The sequence below is a fragment of the Dysidea avara genome, chromosome 2 (genome assembly GCF_963678975.1).
Source record: "Dysidea avara chromosome 2, odDysAvar1.4, whole genome shotgun sequence".
Lineage (NCBI taxonomy): Eukaryota > Metazoa > Porifera > Demospongiae > Dictyoceratida > Dysideidae > Dysidea > Dysidea avara.
In genome coordinates this window covers 29,054,138-29,066,216 of record NC_089273.1, presented here as the reverse complement: position 1 = coordinate 29,066,216, position 12,079 = coordinate 29,054,138, and the positions used below count along the sequence as shown (strand labels likewise).

General features: G+C 37.8%; 1 protein-coding gene across 1 annotated transcript in view; it reads left to right on the top strand.

Annotated features, from left to right (window-relative positions):
• The first annotated feature begins 2,354 nt into the window (after positions 1–2,354).
• The window catches only part of LOC136247037 (uncharacterized), a 70,613-nt gene continuing 60,888 nt past the window's right edge, over positions 2,355–12,079 (top strand). The window contains exon 1 of the mRNA XM_066038636.1: positions 2,355–2,521. The gene's annotated coding sequence lies outside the window, so the exon portion shown is untranslated. The remainder of the gene's footprint in view (positions 2,522–12,079) is intronic.

Sequence of the window (12,079 nt, the reverse complement as noted above, 5' to 3'; positions counted from 1 at the left end):
GTGTGGCCCGCACCTCGTCACTTAAACTATTACTGTACGCCTTTCGTGTATACTTTCTATTATATTCTTCAGCTGTTTACCAGCTAAGAGTCGACATAACAAGGCTTGTAAGCTATTGGAACACACTGGTAAATTTCGAATTGAAAAGGGGTGTGTCCCTTCCGTACGCGATTGAAAAATAAAAAGCGGGATACTCCGTATACTCAGCACTTTAATTGGAGTCGACCACGTTTTGTCAAGCGTGTGTTTTACTCGTGTTGAGGAAGAGGAAGAGGAAGAGGACAATGATTAAACTTAATTATGTAATTGTTTATTAAACTTATTTATGTAATTGTTTATTGCCAGTTGATATTACAATGGGTTTCTTTATTAAACAATCATGTACTGTTGAACGTATATTTAAGAAGTAGTCCATGTGCATGGACATGAAAAAAATCATGAAACTAGTGGGGCAAAAAAATTATTAATTTTCAACAAGTAGAATAGGGATCAAAGATTTGATTTTGAAAAAAACTGCGTAAACAAGAAGTAATAGGGATGATAATCCACAAAATTCTATGCATCATCAGTTCAAAGCAAGTTATTTGAATAGTGTACACTCAATTTGCGATTCCTATTTCAACTTGTGGTTAAATTTTGTTAAAATGTTGAAATAGGAATCGCAAATTGAGTGTACACTATTCAAATAACTTGCTTTGAACTGATGATGCATAGAATTTTGTGGATTATCATCCCTATTACTTCTTGTTTACGCAGTTTTTTTCAAAATCAAATCTTTGATCCCTATTCTACTTGTTGAAAATTAATAATTTTTTTGCCCCACTAGTATAATTACAATTAGCTGCTAAATGTATCAAAGTTAGGTGGCTTGGGATGTTTGGAGCAGATGCTACAAGGACATGTAAAATGGAAACTATGCTGGTTATCTGGATCGAAGTTTCTTATAAAATGCTACCATAGGATTTTAGTTAGTTGAAATTTAATGGTAACAAAGGGTTGAGTTAGGTCAATTACTGGTAAGCTGTTGAAGGTTCGAGGAAGTCTGTTGAAGTAGAAGTTTCTTTGTTGATTAGATGATGTAAAAACATGTTTAATCACCCACTGGAGATGCCACTGCTAACTTATAAGGGAAGTTTCAGCAATGGTAAGTTGCAAGCTTCAATTTGAGAAAGCGTTCTGTACCGTGGTTTAGTCCATCATTCCGTTCCGTTCCGTAGAATAGTCCCCACCCGATAAGCCCGGTTTTGTCAGACTGGGTCACAAATGGCAATGCATCGTCTGGTATGGTAAGGTGAGGGGTAGTGCTAAAAGCCGGAACGGAACCAATTAGGGCGTGCGCCAAGTAGAAGAATCGTTTGCGACGGATTTTGCATCGTTTCCAACTGCCACACAGTGACTACAATTGTGCTAGAGTTCATTTCCTTCTACTTATATGCAAGCTAGAAATCGCGCTCTCGAAGTTTCTATTTAATTCTCGCCACATGGCATGTTGTGCTCTTACCAATCCATCAAATGCTGTTTAATCCTGATGTAGAATTGCTTCCTTATCATTGTAAAAGGTAAACTACTGTAGTATTTTCATGTTATAGTCGTGTCCAACTCTTTAGTAACAGCGACGATGGTTTTCTGAAGTCTGCCAGTATGGACAATAATTTACGAGAGTTAACCACAGTGCATGTTAGTGGCTGTGAATCATATGCTTATAGTGCTTACAAAATAATAGTTTAGCAGGTTAAATGATAGTTTTTCAGCATAGGTAATTGCAAAACGCTTTCGTGCAGTAGGCATTAAATAGAAACTTCGAGCGAGCGATTTCTAGCATGCCTACAAGTAGAAAAAAACTAACTTCGGCACAATTCTAGTCACTACATAATGGTAAGAAACGGTGTACAATCTGCAAAAAACGATTTATTAACTTGGCGCGCGCCCCGTTCCGTTCCATTCCTTTCCGGCTTTTAGCACTACCCAAGGTGAGACCTAAAAGAAAAGGCCACAGCCTGGCTGCACACCCCACCAACTATGCTGATAAAGTGCATTACTGAAAATCCTTACTTAGCACTGCCGTAATAGTGTGACTGCCTTATTAGAGCGACTGCTCTATTATACTTAATTTATAGTATCTCGAACTGGTATACTAAAAATTTTTGGAGGAGAGCTCAAGAGCCCCCCTGTGTCCGTCACTGCTATAGTAGGATGGTGGCTTTCCTGATCTTATCAGGATCCGGCTGGGCCTGCGCTGTTTCAGGTGAAATATTTCGTAATTCGATATCCATTTTTATTTAATACTTCCTCGTAGCTACATTTCAGTGGTCACAACAGGTAGCTAACTATAGCTATACATATTATCCGGAGTCCGTTTTTGCGCTAAAGTTTCGCTGTTGATCTTTATAGCTATAAGCTATTAATAACGTAGCTAGCTACCAGTGGGCCTTCTGTGAATAATTCAGCATACAGATCGCTTTGCCAGTTGCTCAACTGTACCAATTTTTTTTCAGCGTTGTCATTGGATACCTTGGATTTGGTAAGTTGTGTTCACCATAGACATTACGATATATACTGTGACTAGCTACATGTTGCGTATAATTATGTTACTGTACACGTTAGCTATATACCTATAAATCCTATCCTATGGGCGCTAAGTAACTCAAACCTTTATGTAACTGTAAGGCGTGTATACGTGGCTATATTCCTGTCCTTCTTTTGCCAAGCATTGGGATCAGCAGCTAACCAAGGTACACATGCTACGGCTAGGCTACTAGCACAGTAGCTAGCATTGCTCACCCTAGTAGGTGATCTGTTTATAAATGAGCTAGCTATATTTAGCTGTAACAGTAGTAAAAGAAAAGTATGTCTCATGGTAGTTAGAAACAAAGATATGGCTACTATGAACCAAAGTTGGGGTTTATTTAACTCATAAGCTTGCAGCTATAGTGAACAAGTAGCTATAGTCAACTGGTTTTGCTTTGTGCTGCTACAATAGCTACATACAAACAATATCCAATTAGCTAGCTACATGTACGTGGCTAGCTAGACTAAACTATATAGTTATAAAGTATTGTTGTTCTTATTGTTTATCATGCTTGCAGTGATGCTACTACTCAGATATTTAGTAGGCACTAAGATTATGTGCCTGAGGCTGTAATATGTAACTAGATAGTGGTATAAAGTTGGTCACGCTACATCTTTTTTTTGCTCAAGTGGAGCATTCTAAACCATTGTGATAATATGCATTCTAAACCATTGTGATAATATCAAAAGTTAATGATATTTAACTCCAGCTATGACTGTGTTAGACATTAGTAACTTCCTTTTCATAATTACTAAAGTAAAAGATTTTATGAAGCTCTTCAAATGCCTGAGATGGTAGGATAAGATGGACTTTTAATTCTACAAGCTAGCAATTTCCCATATGTTCGTATCATTTAAGAGGAATCCTTTGATGTCCAGCAACCAGACAAAATTGTAGTCGAAGCCTTACTGACAATGCACAGGAGTTATCTATATCCAGAGTTCATAAGTAGTAGCTGTTTTCATAAATCACAATTTGCTGTAAGATACCATACAAATACATTCTCACAGGGTTTAGATAAGTGTTAGAATTTGATTAGCAATAACATTGAAACTATTTGTTGGTGCCATATTGTCTAACCACATTGTGTAAATAACACTGCATGGCCTCATGCTTACCAGGCTTTGTTGAAAAGCTGTGGTTTTTATGTGCTGCCCCTTTTATGTACTTGAATGGCATGCATGCTTTCTCAGAATCCTTCACTTTGTAAAGGGAAGAAGCTACTATTGAGCTCTGTCAATGCTTGACAGACTGAATCTGTGTCATCGGAGGAGAATAAGTGATTTTTTTTTCACACACAAGCACAATGCAGTGCTGTATTCAGTCACATCCTATATCACTATTATAATAATATTGCTGCATGCATCATTCACGATAACAAGTCAGATAGTTCCCAAGTGAAGTATGCTACTTCATGTACCTGTCATGTGGTGTTATCCTCAGAACTGCATTCTTCTTATAGTGTGTGGTTTGGTAATGTGTATTATGATACTGGTAGATTATACCATGATCATATGCTGCTCAAGGATCATTGATAAAATATGATTATGTGATTTTTTTTTAAATAGACCTAACCATACCCTAACCTAACACTAGTATGTACTTAATTTCACACCTAACCCCAAGTTTAATCCTATCCTAACCTATCTCTAATAAAACAGTTAGCTCTCGAGCATAATCTTGATTTTGAGAGCATAATTGTGAGTATAATAGGCTGGATTTTTGAGCACTGCTCAAAAGCATAATAGGCAATTTTCAAAGCATAATTGTCTCAAGCCTATCTATGCATCATCTTGTGTGAATGTAGAAGTCTACAGCTACTATAGTGTCTAACAAGTTACAATCCATAAAACTAATGGATTTAAAAAAAGTACATATATAGCTAAACTAAACATATTAAAAACTTAAAATTAAATAAGGAATAGAGATCACTTTAAAAACCCATAAAACAAGAAGGGGTTGCAACAAAGTTTGTGGGAATATAGAGTAATCCCATAAATCCGTATTTTGACTCATTTAGTGTCATGCAAAGCAAGTAGCAACTTAGAGTCCAAATAGATATTGATGGGTTTACCCGATGCAACCACAAACCTCCCTTATTGTTTCATGAGCAATCCTTATTCTTTATTTTTAACTTTTCTGGGCCTGCGAAAATAGGGCATGTGGGCACAAATTACACCCCATCACATAACATGTAAAATCTCAGTATTGGGATAGAATGTTTTAATACTATAACTTGTATTGTAAAGCCATCTAAATGTTTAATAATAAGTGCAGAGATTTTCATGGCCACAGAGGCATGGAATACAAAGTTATGATACATCAAAATTTGAAAAAGGCAATTTTTACGTTCTTTTTGCAGGCCAAGTTACATAATTATGTTTAGTATTATTGAACTCTTGGTTATAACTCTTGTGTATATCACATGTGCTTTTTAAAGATGCTGTAGCTACACCATGGAGAAGGCTGTTTTGATATGTTCTAGAAGACATTCTACAACTTGACAATTTCGTTATGGCTTGTTACAAAATGTAGTTGGCTGGCTTATGTGGTTATCTAATTATGCAACAAGTTCTTTTGAGTTGTGTGGCTTCTTAAAAGGCTTTCCATGTCTTTCCGTGAATATAGTGAGCATGCAGTGTATATATGTAGTCTAGAGGGTTCTTCTGCATAACTTAGTAATTAAATTCATTATGTGATGACCCACATGTTAATTAAATTTACTTTCACAATTGCAGAAGCCCTTTGAACCCAGATTTCACAGCTATTTTTTTACTAGCTCATAATCCATTATGTACCTCTATCACCTATGGAGCTAATAATTTACAATTCTAGGACAGCCCAATCACACAGTACAGTAGCCCTATTATGGAGGCTTGGGCTTTCTTACCCAAAAATATCACCCAAACACCTGCCTTACTTTCCTTTGTGACAGCTTGAAAGTATTGGTTAGGCATAACCAAGTGCATAAATGTCTCAAGAGTGACCCTCAAACCCTTCCAAAACGTTTCTATGTATTTTGAAAATTGAACAGATGACTAATACCTTTCGCCAAGGATAACTGTACTATAGTTAGGGCTACAGGCTCAATTTCCTCACTGTTCAACATCACTTCTGCACAAGGTGTGCCTTTCTACTATTCGCAGCAGTTATATACATGACCAGATTTGCAAGAGGTACCTTTTCACACACAAATTTTGATCCGTTTTTTGAACTTTTAAATTCCATAACTTTTTATCATTGTATACCTTTGCCCTCCTTTGTGTCCCTCTTCTTAGTCCACTACCACATTGGCTGTAACCAGTCATGGCTTCAGTGTTGTAATTCTGTGATTGATTGCAGAGGCAGTTCTTGTGCAGTTCTTCATTTGTAATGCTGTATAACAAGGGGAACATAACTGAAGCTGAAGCAAATGGCCACTTTGTATGTCAGTGATTGACATTAGGGGCACACGTTCACTTGTAATTTCTAGATCTGTGGTGATGGATTGATTGCCTCCTACTGTTCTTTGCTTTTAGCACTGTACTATATATTATCGTGCAGTACAATAGTACTATATAGTAGGGACCACAAAGGAGTAGGCATGGCCCATGAAATAACATCATCCAAAAACCAGCTTCAATTTTCCTTGATGACGATGAGGCAGTATTGGTTAGGTAAAACTAAGCCCAAAAAAGCTTTCAGATTGACCCGAAATGCTTTCAAGAAGTTGCTATGGAATTTAAAAAAAATTATTTTGCAGAATTTTCTGCTGACTGACTGATTGACTGACTAATGCCTTTAGACAAGCGTAACTCGATAAAAGCTAAGGTTGTTCACTGCTTCGGCCCAAGAGGTGCCAAGTACCTTTTGGCATACTGCAGTACAAACAATGTATTCTTCATGGACTTACCAGTGCCCTCCTTTGTGTCCCATTCATCTTTGTTGAAGAAAAGTGTTGATTTGGCAGTAGCACATGATGGCTTCCCTTCGTAACAGAAAACGTCTGTATTTTAATAGTGGCTATTTTGATTGCAGAGGTGCTTTTCAAACAGTTCTTGATTCGTACTGTTGTGTAATGGGTTGAACATAGCCGACAACAAAGCATAATGGATACTTCACTTTTCAGGCAATAATTGATATAACTGGGGTGCACAGCACCATTCCTTTTTTTTGGTATGCGTGAATTGCAGAGGTGTTTTTCGAACAGTTCTTGATTCAAAATGCTGTGTAATGGGTTGAACATAGCTGACAACAAAGTGTAATACATACTTCACTTTTCACAAGATAATCATAAAGTACGATAGTACTGTATAGTAGGGACCACAAAGGAGTAGGCGTGGCCAATGAAAAAACATCACCTAAAAACCATCCTCATTTTTCCCTCGCAATGATGAGGCAGTATTGGTTAGATAACACTAAGCCTAAAAAAATACCTTCAGATCAATCTGAAAAATTTTTCAACAAGTTGCTACAGAATTTTAAAAAAGAAAAAAATTTTACGGAGTTTTCTACTGACTGACTGACTGATTCCTTCAGACAAGTGTAACTCAATAATGGCTAAAGCTATGGGCTTGATTTTTTCTCTGTTTGACATCACTTCTGTCTGAGAGGTGCCTTTTGGCATACCGCAGTACATACAACCATGTGGATATATCTGACATTGTTGTGACCTTGTCAATATGAGTGATCAGTTTTAGTCCACTGTTATTATTAGATATGTTTTTACTGAGCAGGCTTTACTTTGATTTACCATATCCTGTGTACACATGTACAGACAGAGTACAAATTCACCTGATATTTTTGGCACATTTGGTACTCACAAATAACACTAGTGCACGGTACAGGTATAGCTACCCATTTTTTACTCGTATAAATAAAAGAGGAATTCTCTCTGATTTTATCAGCTTAATGATAGTTTGATTCAGAGTAGTCTACTGCTAAGTTATTTTTATACATTCTGAACAATATTGGTACTTGTATTCCATCCAGCCACGACACCCTAAGTTAGCAGAAGTGGATCACTGGAGTAGGAATGAGTCAAGAAGACTATAGCTATATACATGGCACAGTAACTAAGCAAGTAGGAACATCACATACATAGGCACTATTGTATTGTTCTGAGGTAGAGTTTAATTGGAGCACCACATTCATACTGGTGCAGTGAGTTGCCTATATGCTCTTAATATGCATCTTAACAATATTTGACTGTCTCAGTAAAAACCTGACTTGTTCTCACAACTTCCAAATTTTGTTCTCAGCATTATCTGCAGTATCCAAGGATTGGATCACCAAAGTTTTGGCCTTCTGTAGTCAGTAGTTTTGGAATTATAGCACTAGACAGTAGGAAGAGTGACATAACTGATCGATTTGTACAGCAACTATTCTGAAAATAAACTAGCTACAGGCCGGACATTTTCATTTGCAGCCGCAACTTCTGCTAGAATTAATCTACAACCTTGCAATTTGGCTTAAAATGTTCACCATGTACTAGCAAAAAGCCAAGGTTGAGTGTTAGTCCTCTTGCCACTTAGGAATATGGGTATGAAGGTGGTATAGTTGAAGAAATGATGATGATTGATATGGTTGTATCAGGGTGGCTTGTAGGTAGTAGTTGTGTTTTGTATTGTGTTTATTGCTGTATGTACTCTGGTAGGGAAGAACGACTTTTGAGACTACCATGAAGTTAAACAAATAATCAAATCAAACTATCTTGCTTATGTTTACCACATTGTAAACAAATGCATGTGATACACACACTGTTGGGGCTACACAAACAAAACAGAGATCTTCGAGCTCTCCATGAACAGGAGAATAAGATGGTATACAGTTTTCTTCATTCTCCAAGTACTGGCCCAATAAAACTTGTGTATTTTTCTTTGTAGCATGCATAATTTTACAATTTTTTAAAAATTCAATCACTTTCCCAGCTGAGGGGTCTGGAACTCCCTTGAAATCTTGTACAGCCCTCTTTGAAATGTTTTTCAAATCTCTGATTTTGAAATCTGAGATCTCTGAAAATTGTTGTAAAGTTTCATATATTTCCTGTACACTTCCTAATTTGCAGCATCACGTATGCAACATCCAGCATCCCCACAAGTTTTCAGAGAACTCGAGAAATTATTCCGCATTTTTCCCTATACTATGTATCATGTGATGCTACTATTCTGGATATCTAAGATTTTAAATGCTCTGAATCTTGAAATCTTGCCAAATTGCAAAGATTTGAAATTTTGTACATGATTTTTCCCTGTTCCCAGCCTCTCAACAAGATCTGCAAGCCATATTAGACTTTGATGACTTATTTGCTTTTCTTAGTATTGAGGATCAGTCACGTTTAACTGTTCTAGCACACCCTTCTGGTACAAGTAGTGGCTGGCTTAAAGCTTAGTCTTGCAAAGCTAGAGTCGGCTGCCAGACCCTTTTCTTGGGGGTGGGGAAAGAAAAGGGTCTCGTGAATATAGTATAACATCATTGTTGGCCTATCCCAAGATTGTGGTGATTCTACTGTGCAACTTCTAGAATTGATTGTGGGTGCAAATGACGTGTTTTGCTAAATGTTGCATCATTTGCGTTATGTTGCCATATATATAATAGCAGTAGCTATGGTAATAGAGCACAAATGATGCAGAGATCAACAGATTACACTTTATATCTATGGCAACAGAATGCAAATAATACAACGATTAGCAAAACACATCATTTGCACCCACAAACAATACAGAAGTAGGCATGCGTACATTATGCTGGAATAATTTTTGGAATAATCGGTGGTAAAAAGAATCAGGAATAATTCCGGAATAATAGGGTGATCTTCCAGAATAATTAATTAGAATTGACACATTTTTCGTGTATTATCGCAGAAAATTTCATAAAGGAACATCCACAATGAATCATTGCTACATACATGCTAGCACAAAATCGGGCAAAAAGATTGAGCATACTCTAATAGAGCAGTCACTTACCCTAATAGAACAGTCAGACAAGTCTAGTTGTGACTGCTCTATTAGAGTATCTCGTTCTTTGGGTACAGTTTTATCAAGAGTACATAATAATAGAAGAGGGAGGAGAGTGTCTGACTGCTATAGATTCGCCAAACGCACAGCGCTCAGACGTTACGCAATCATCTATAGCCACCAAAGGTGACAAACGGCGCTGCTATCTCGATTATAGGCGCTGCCCTCTGAAGTAGGCTTCAGCATTATACTGCTTCAATCAACAGATATTAACAGTCTTCTGTTCACAAAAAGGTATTGATATATGGCTAGCTGTTCTATGGATTGAAGTAGGAGGGTTTGAGCGCTGTGTGTTTGTACAGCCTATATTGAGAGTTAGACACTCTCCTCCCTCTTCTATTATTATGTACTCTTGGTTTTATGCTTGCAAGTGGTTATATTTTCAGCTGCATGCAGAAAAATATCCATTTGACTTTTACAATTCCAGGAATTACTCCAGGAATATTTGGAATAATTTTGGGAATAATAGGTGAATAAAAAAAGAATTGCCAGAAAGAATAATAGGTAATTTAAAAAGTATAATGTACTCAAGCCTATCCAGAAGCTGCAGAGTAGAATTGCCACAATCGTGGAGATAGGCCAACAACGATGCTATACTATATTCACCAGACCCTTTTCTTTCCCTGCCCCCACACAAAAGAAAGAAAAGGGTCTGGCTATATGAGACTACTTAAAGCTATTCCTTGAGCATGTCTTAGCTTGGCCACCCCCAGCTCAGAACTTGTTGTTGAATTATGCCTGTGGCTTGGACTAACCTTATTTCCTTTTTCTCCACTGTGCACTTGCCTCTCTCCTATAGACAGCTTTGGTGATCATCTTTTAGGCTGTTCTCATGGTTATATGAGAATCCATTGACATGACACTCTTGTTAACATCATTTACAGTGCCCTTTCTCAAGACTTACGGCCTGGTGATATTTTCATCCGGACTGTCAACATGGTTATTCTGCATAATTATTTTGATGTCTCCATCAGCGTTGAAACCGGGTCGGGTCATCCGGGTCAACCGGGTCACATTTTCTCCGGGTCATCCGGGTCTGACCCGGTTTACAAATTATCCGGGTCTGACCCCGATTGGATCACGTGAGAAACGAAATTGATCGTTTGACGACGTGGAACCTATAAACGCTAGTCGCGTAGCTCTTTCATGAGCCACGCCCACTTATCGCGTTAAAAACATACGCTCAGCCACGCCCATTTATTAGTAAGTGCAGTCTGTAGCATGAAACTGTGTCCGTTTCTGTCTGCAAGCTTACGTGGAGCCACGCCCACTAATGTATGAGTTGTATATAGTCTAGGTCTAGTCTTGCAGCAGGATGTTAAGTACTTTTGTGAGCCACACCCATTTTAATATATTGGGAAATTGCAATAATAAGTATGTAGTCTATGAAGCCACACCCAATTGCTGTCTGTAAACTCACAGTAGTTACGTGGAACCAAACCCACTGACTGATTTTAAATTATAAACTTACCGGCTTAGTTATCACATAACTACTCGTTTACTCAACACGAATCGAACGCTCAAAACGTAGTCTCGCTCGCTCGAGAATACCCGAAACATAGCTCTTATCGCGCGCCTCGGCTTGATTCAATCCGGATTGCTATCCGGGTCAGTGGGTCATCCGGGTCAGCAGTAGTGACCCGGTTTCAACGCTGGTCTCCATACAGCAGCACTATTCAGCCTGCCTTTATTTCCTCTCTGCTTCTTGTGCTGGGGTAGCTGCTGCAGCTGGACAGGTGGCCAAGGATGAGAAAGATTTGTCAGCTATGGAAAAGGTTTTGTTACTTTAGTGGTGGTGTGCTTTGGAGTAAGGACTCCTTTTGCTTTAAAATGTTAAAAACTTTTGCTGATCATATCACCCCTCAAAGTAGTCTCACTCCCAAGCTGGCAAGAAAGAACTTACTCCAACAACTTTCCGTTGCACTGTGGTAAAGCAATGCAAAGATGATCTTGAGGTATTGGGCTCTTCAGGATAGTGATGATGATGAAAATCCCTCTACCCTTAGTTATAGTATTCCCCCTGTACATAGTAGTAGTTAGTTATATATAGTTGTAGCATTAGTTATGTTAATTGTAGTATTTAATTATAAGTAGCTTACTTTCCCTTTGTAGTTTAGCTTGTTTCTGTTTGTAATATGCTATTATCATCTGTCATAAAAATCTTATTTTACAAAAAGTTAATAATTTTTTTCTCAAAATGCATGCTTATACAAGCAATTCAGGTTTTTACTGAGATGGTCACAAATAATAATAGCCTGCCAACATTGTCATTTTATTAGTTTTTGAAGCTGTGGTTGTGGTATTTAAGGTTATGGTATAGTCAAGGGCAATTATTCAAAATTTTGAATGCCTATCGATTCTTTTTGAGAAGCCCATCAAACCAGTCTAGCAGCCTGAAAAGTTTTAAATGAAGGTGAAGCCCTCCATATTTAATGTTTTTATGTAGCTACAGTGTAGTTTGAGGCAGGTGGGACACTACAAGTTGTTGTAGTAACACAGGTAAGCCAGCCCGTAG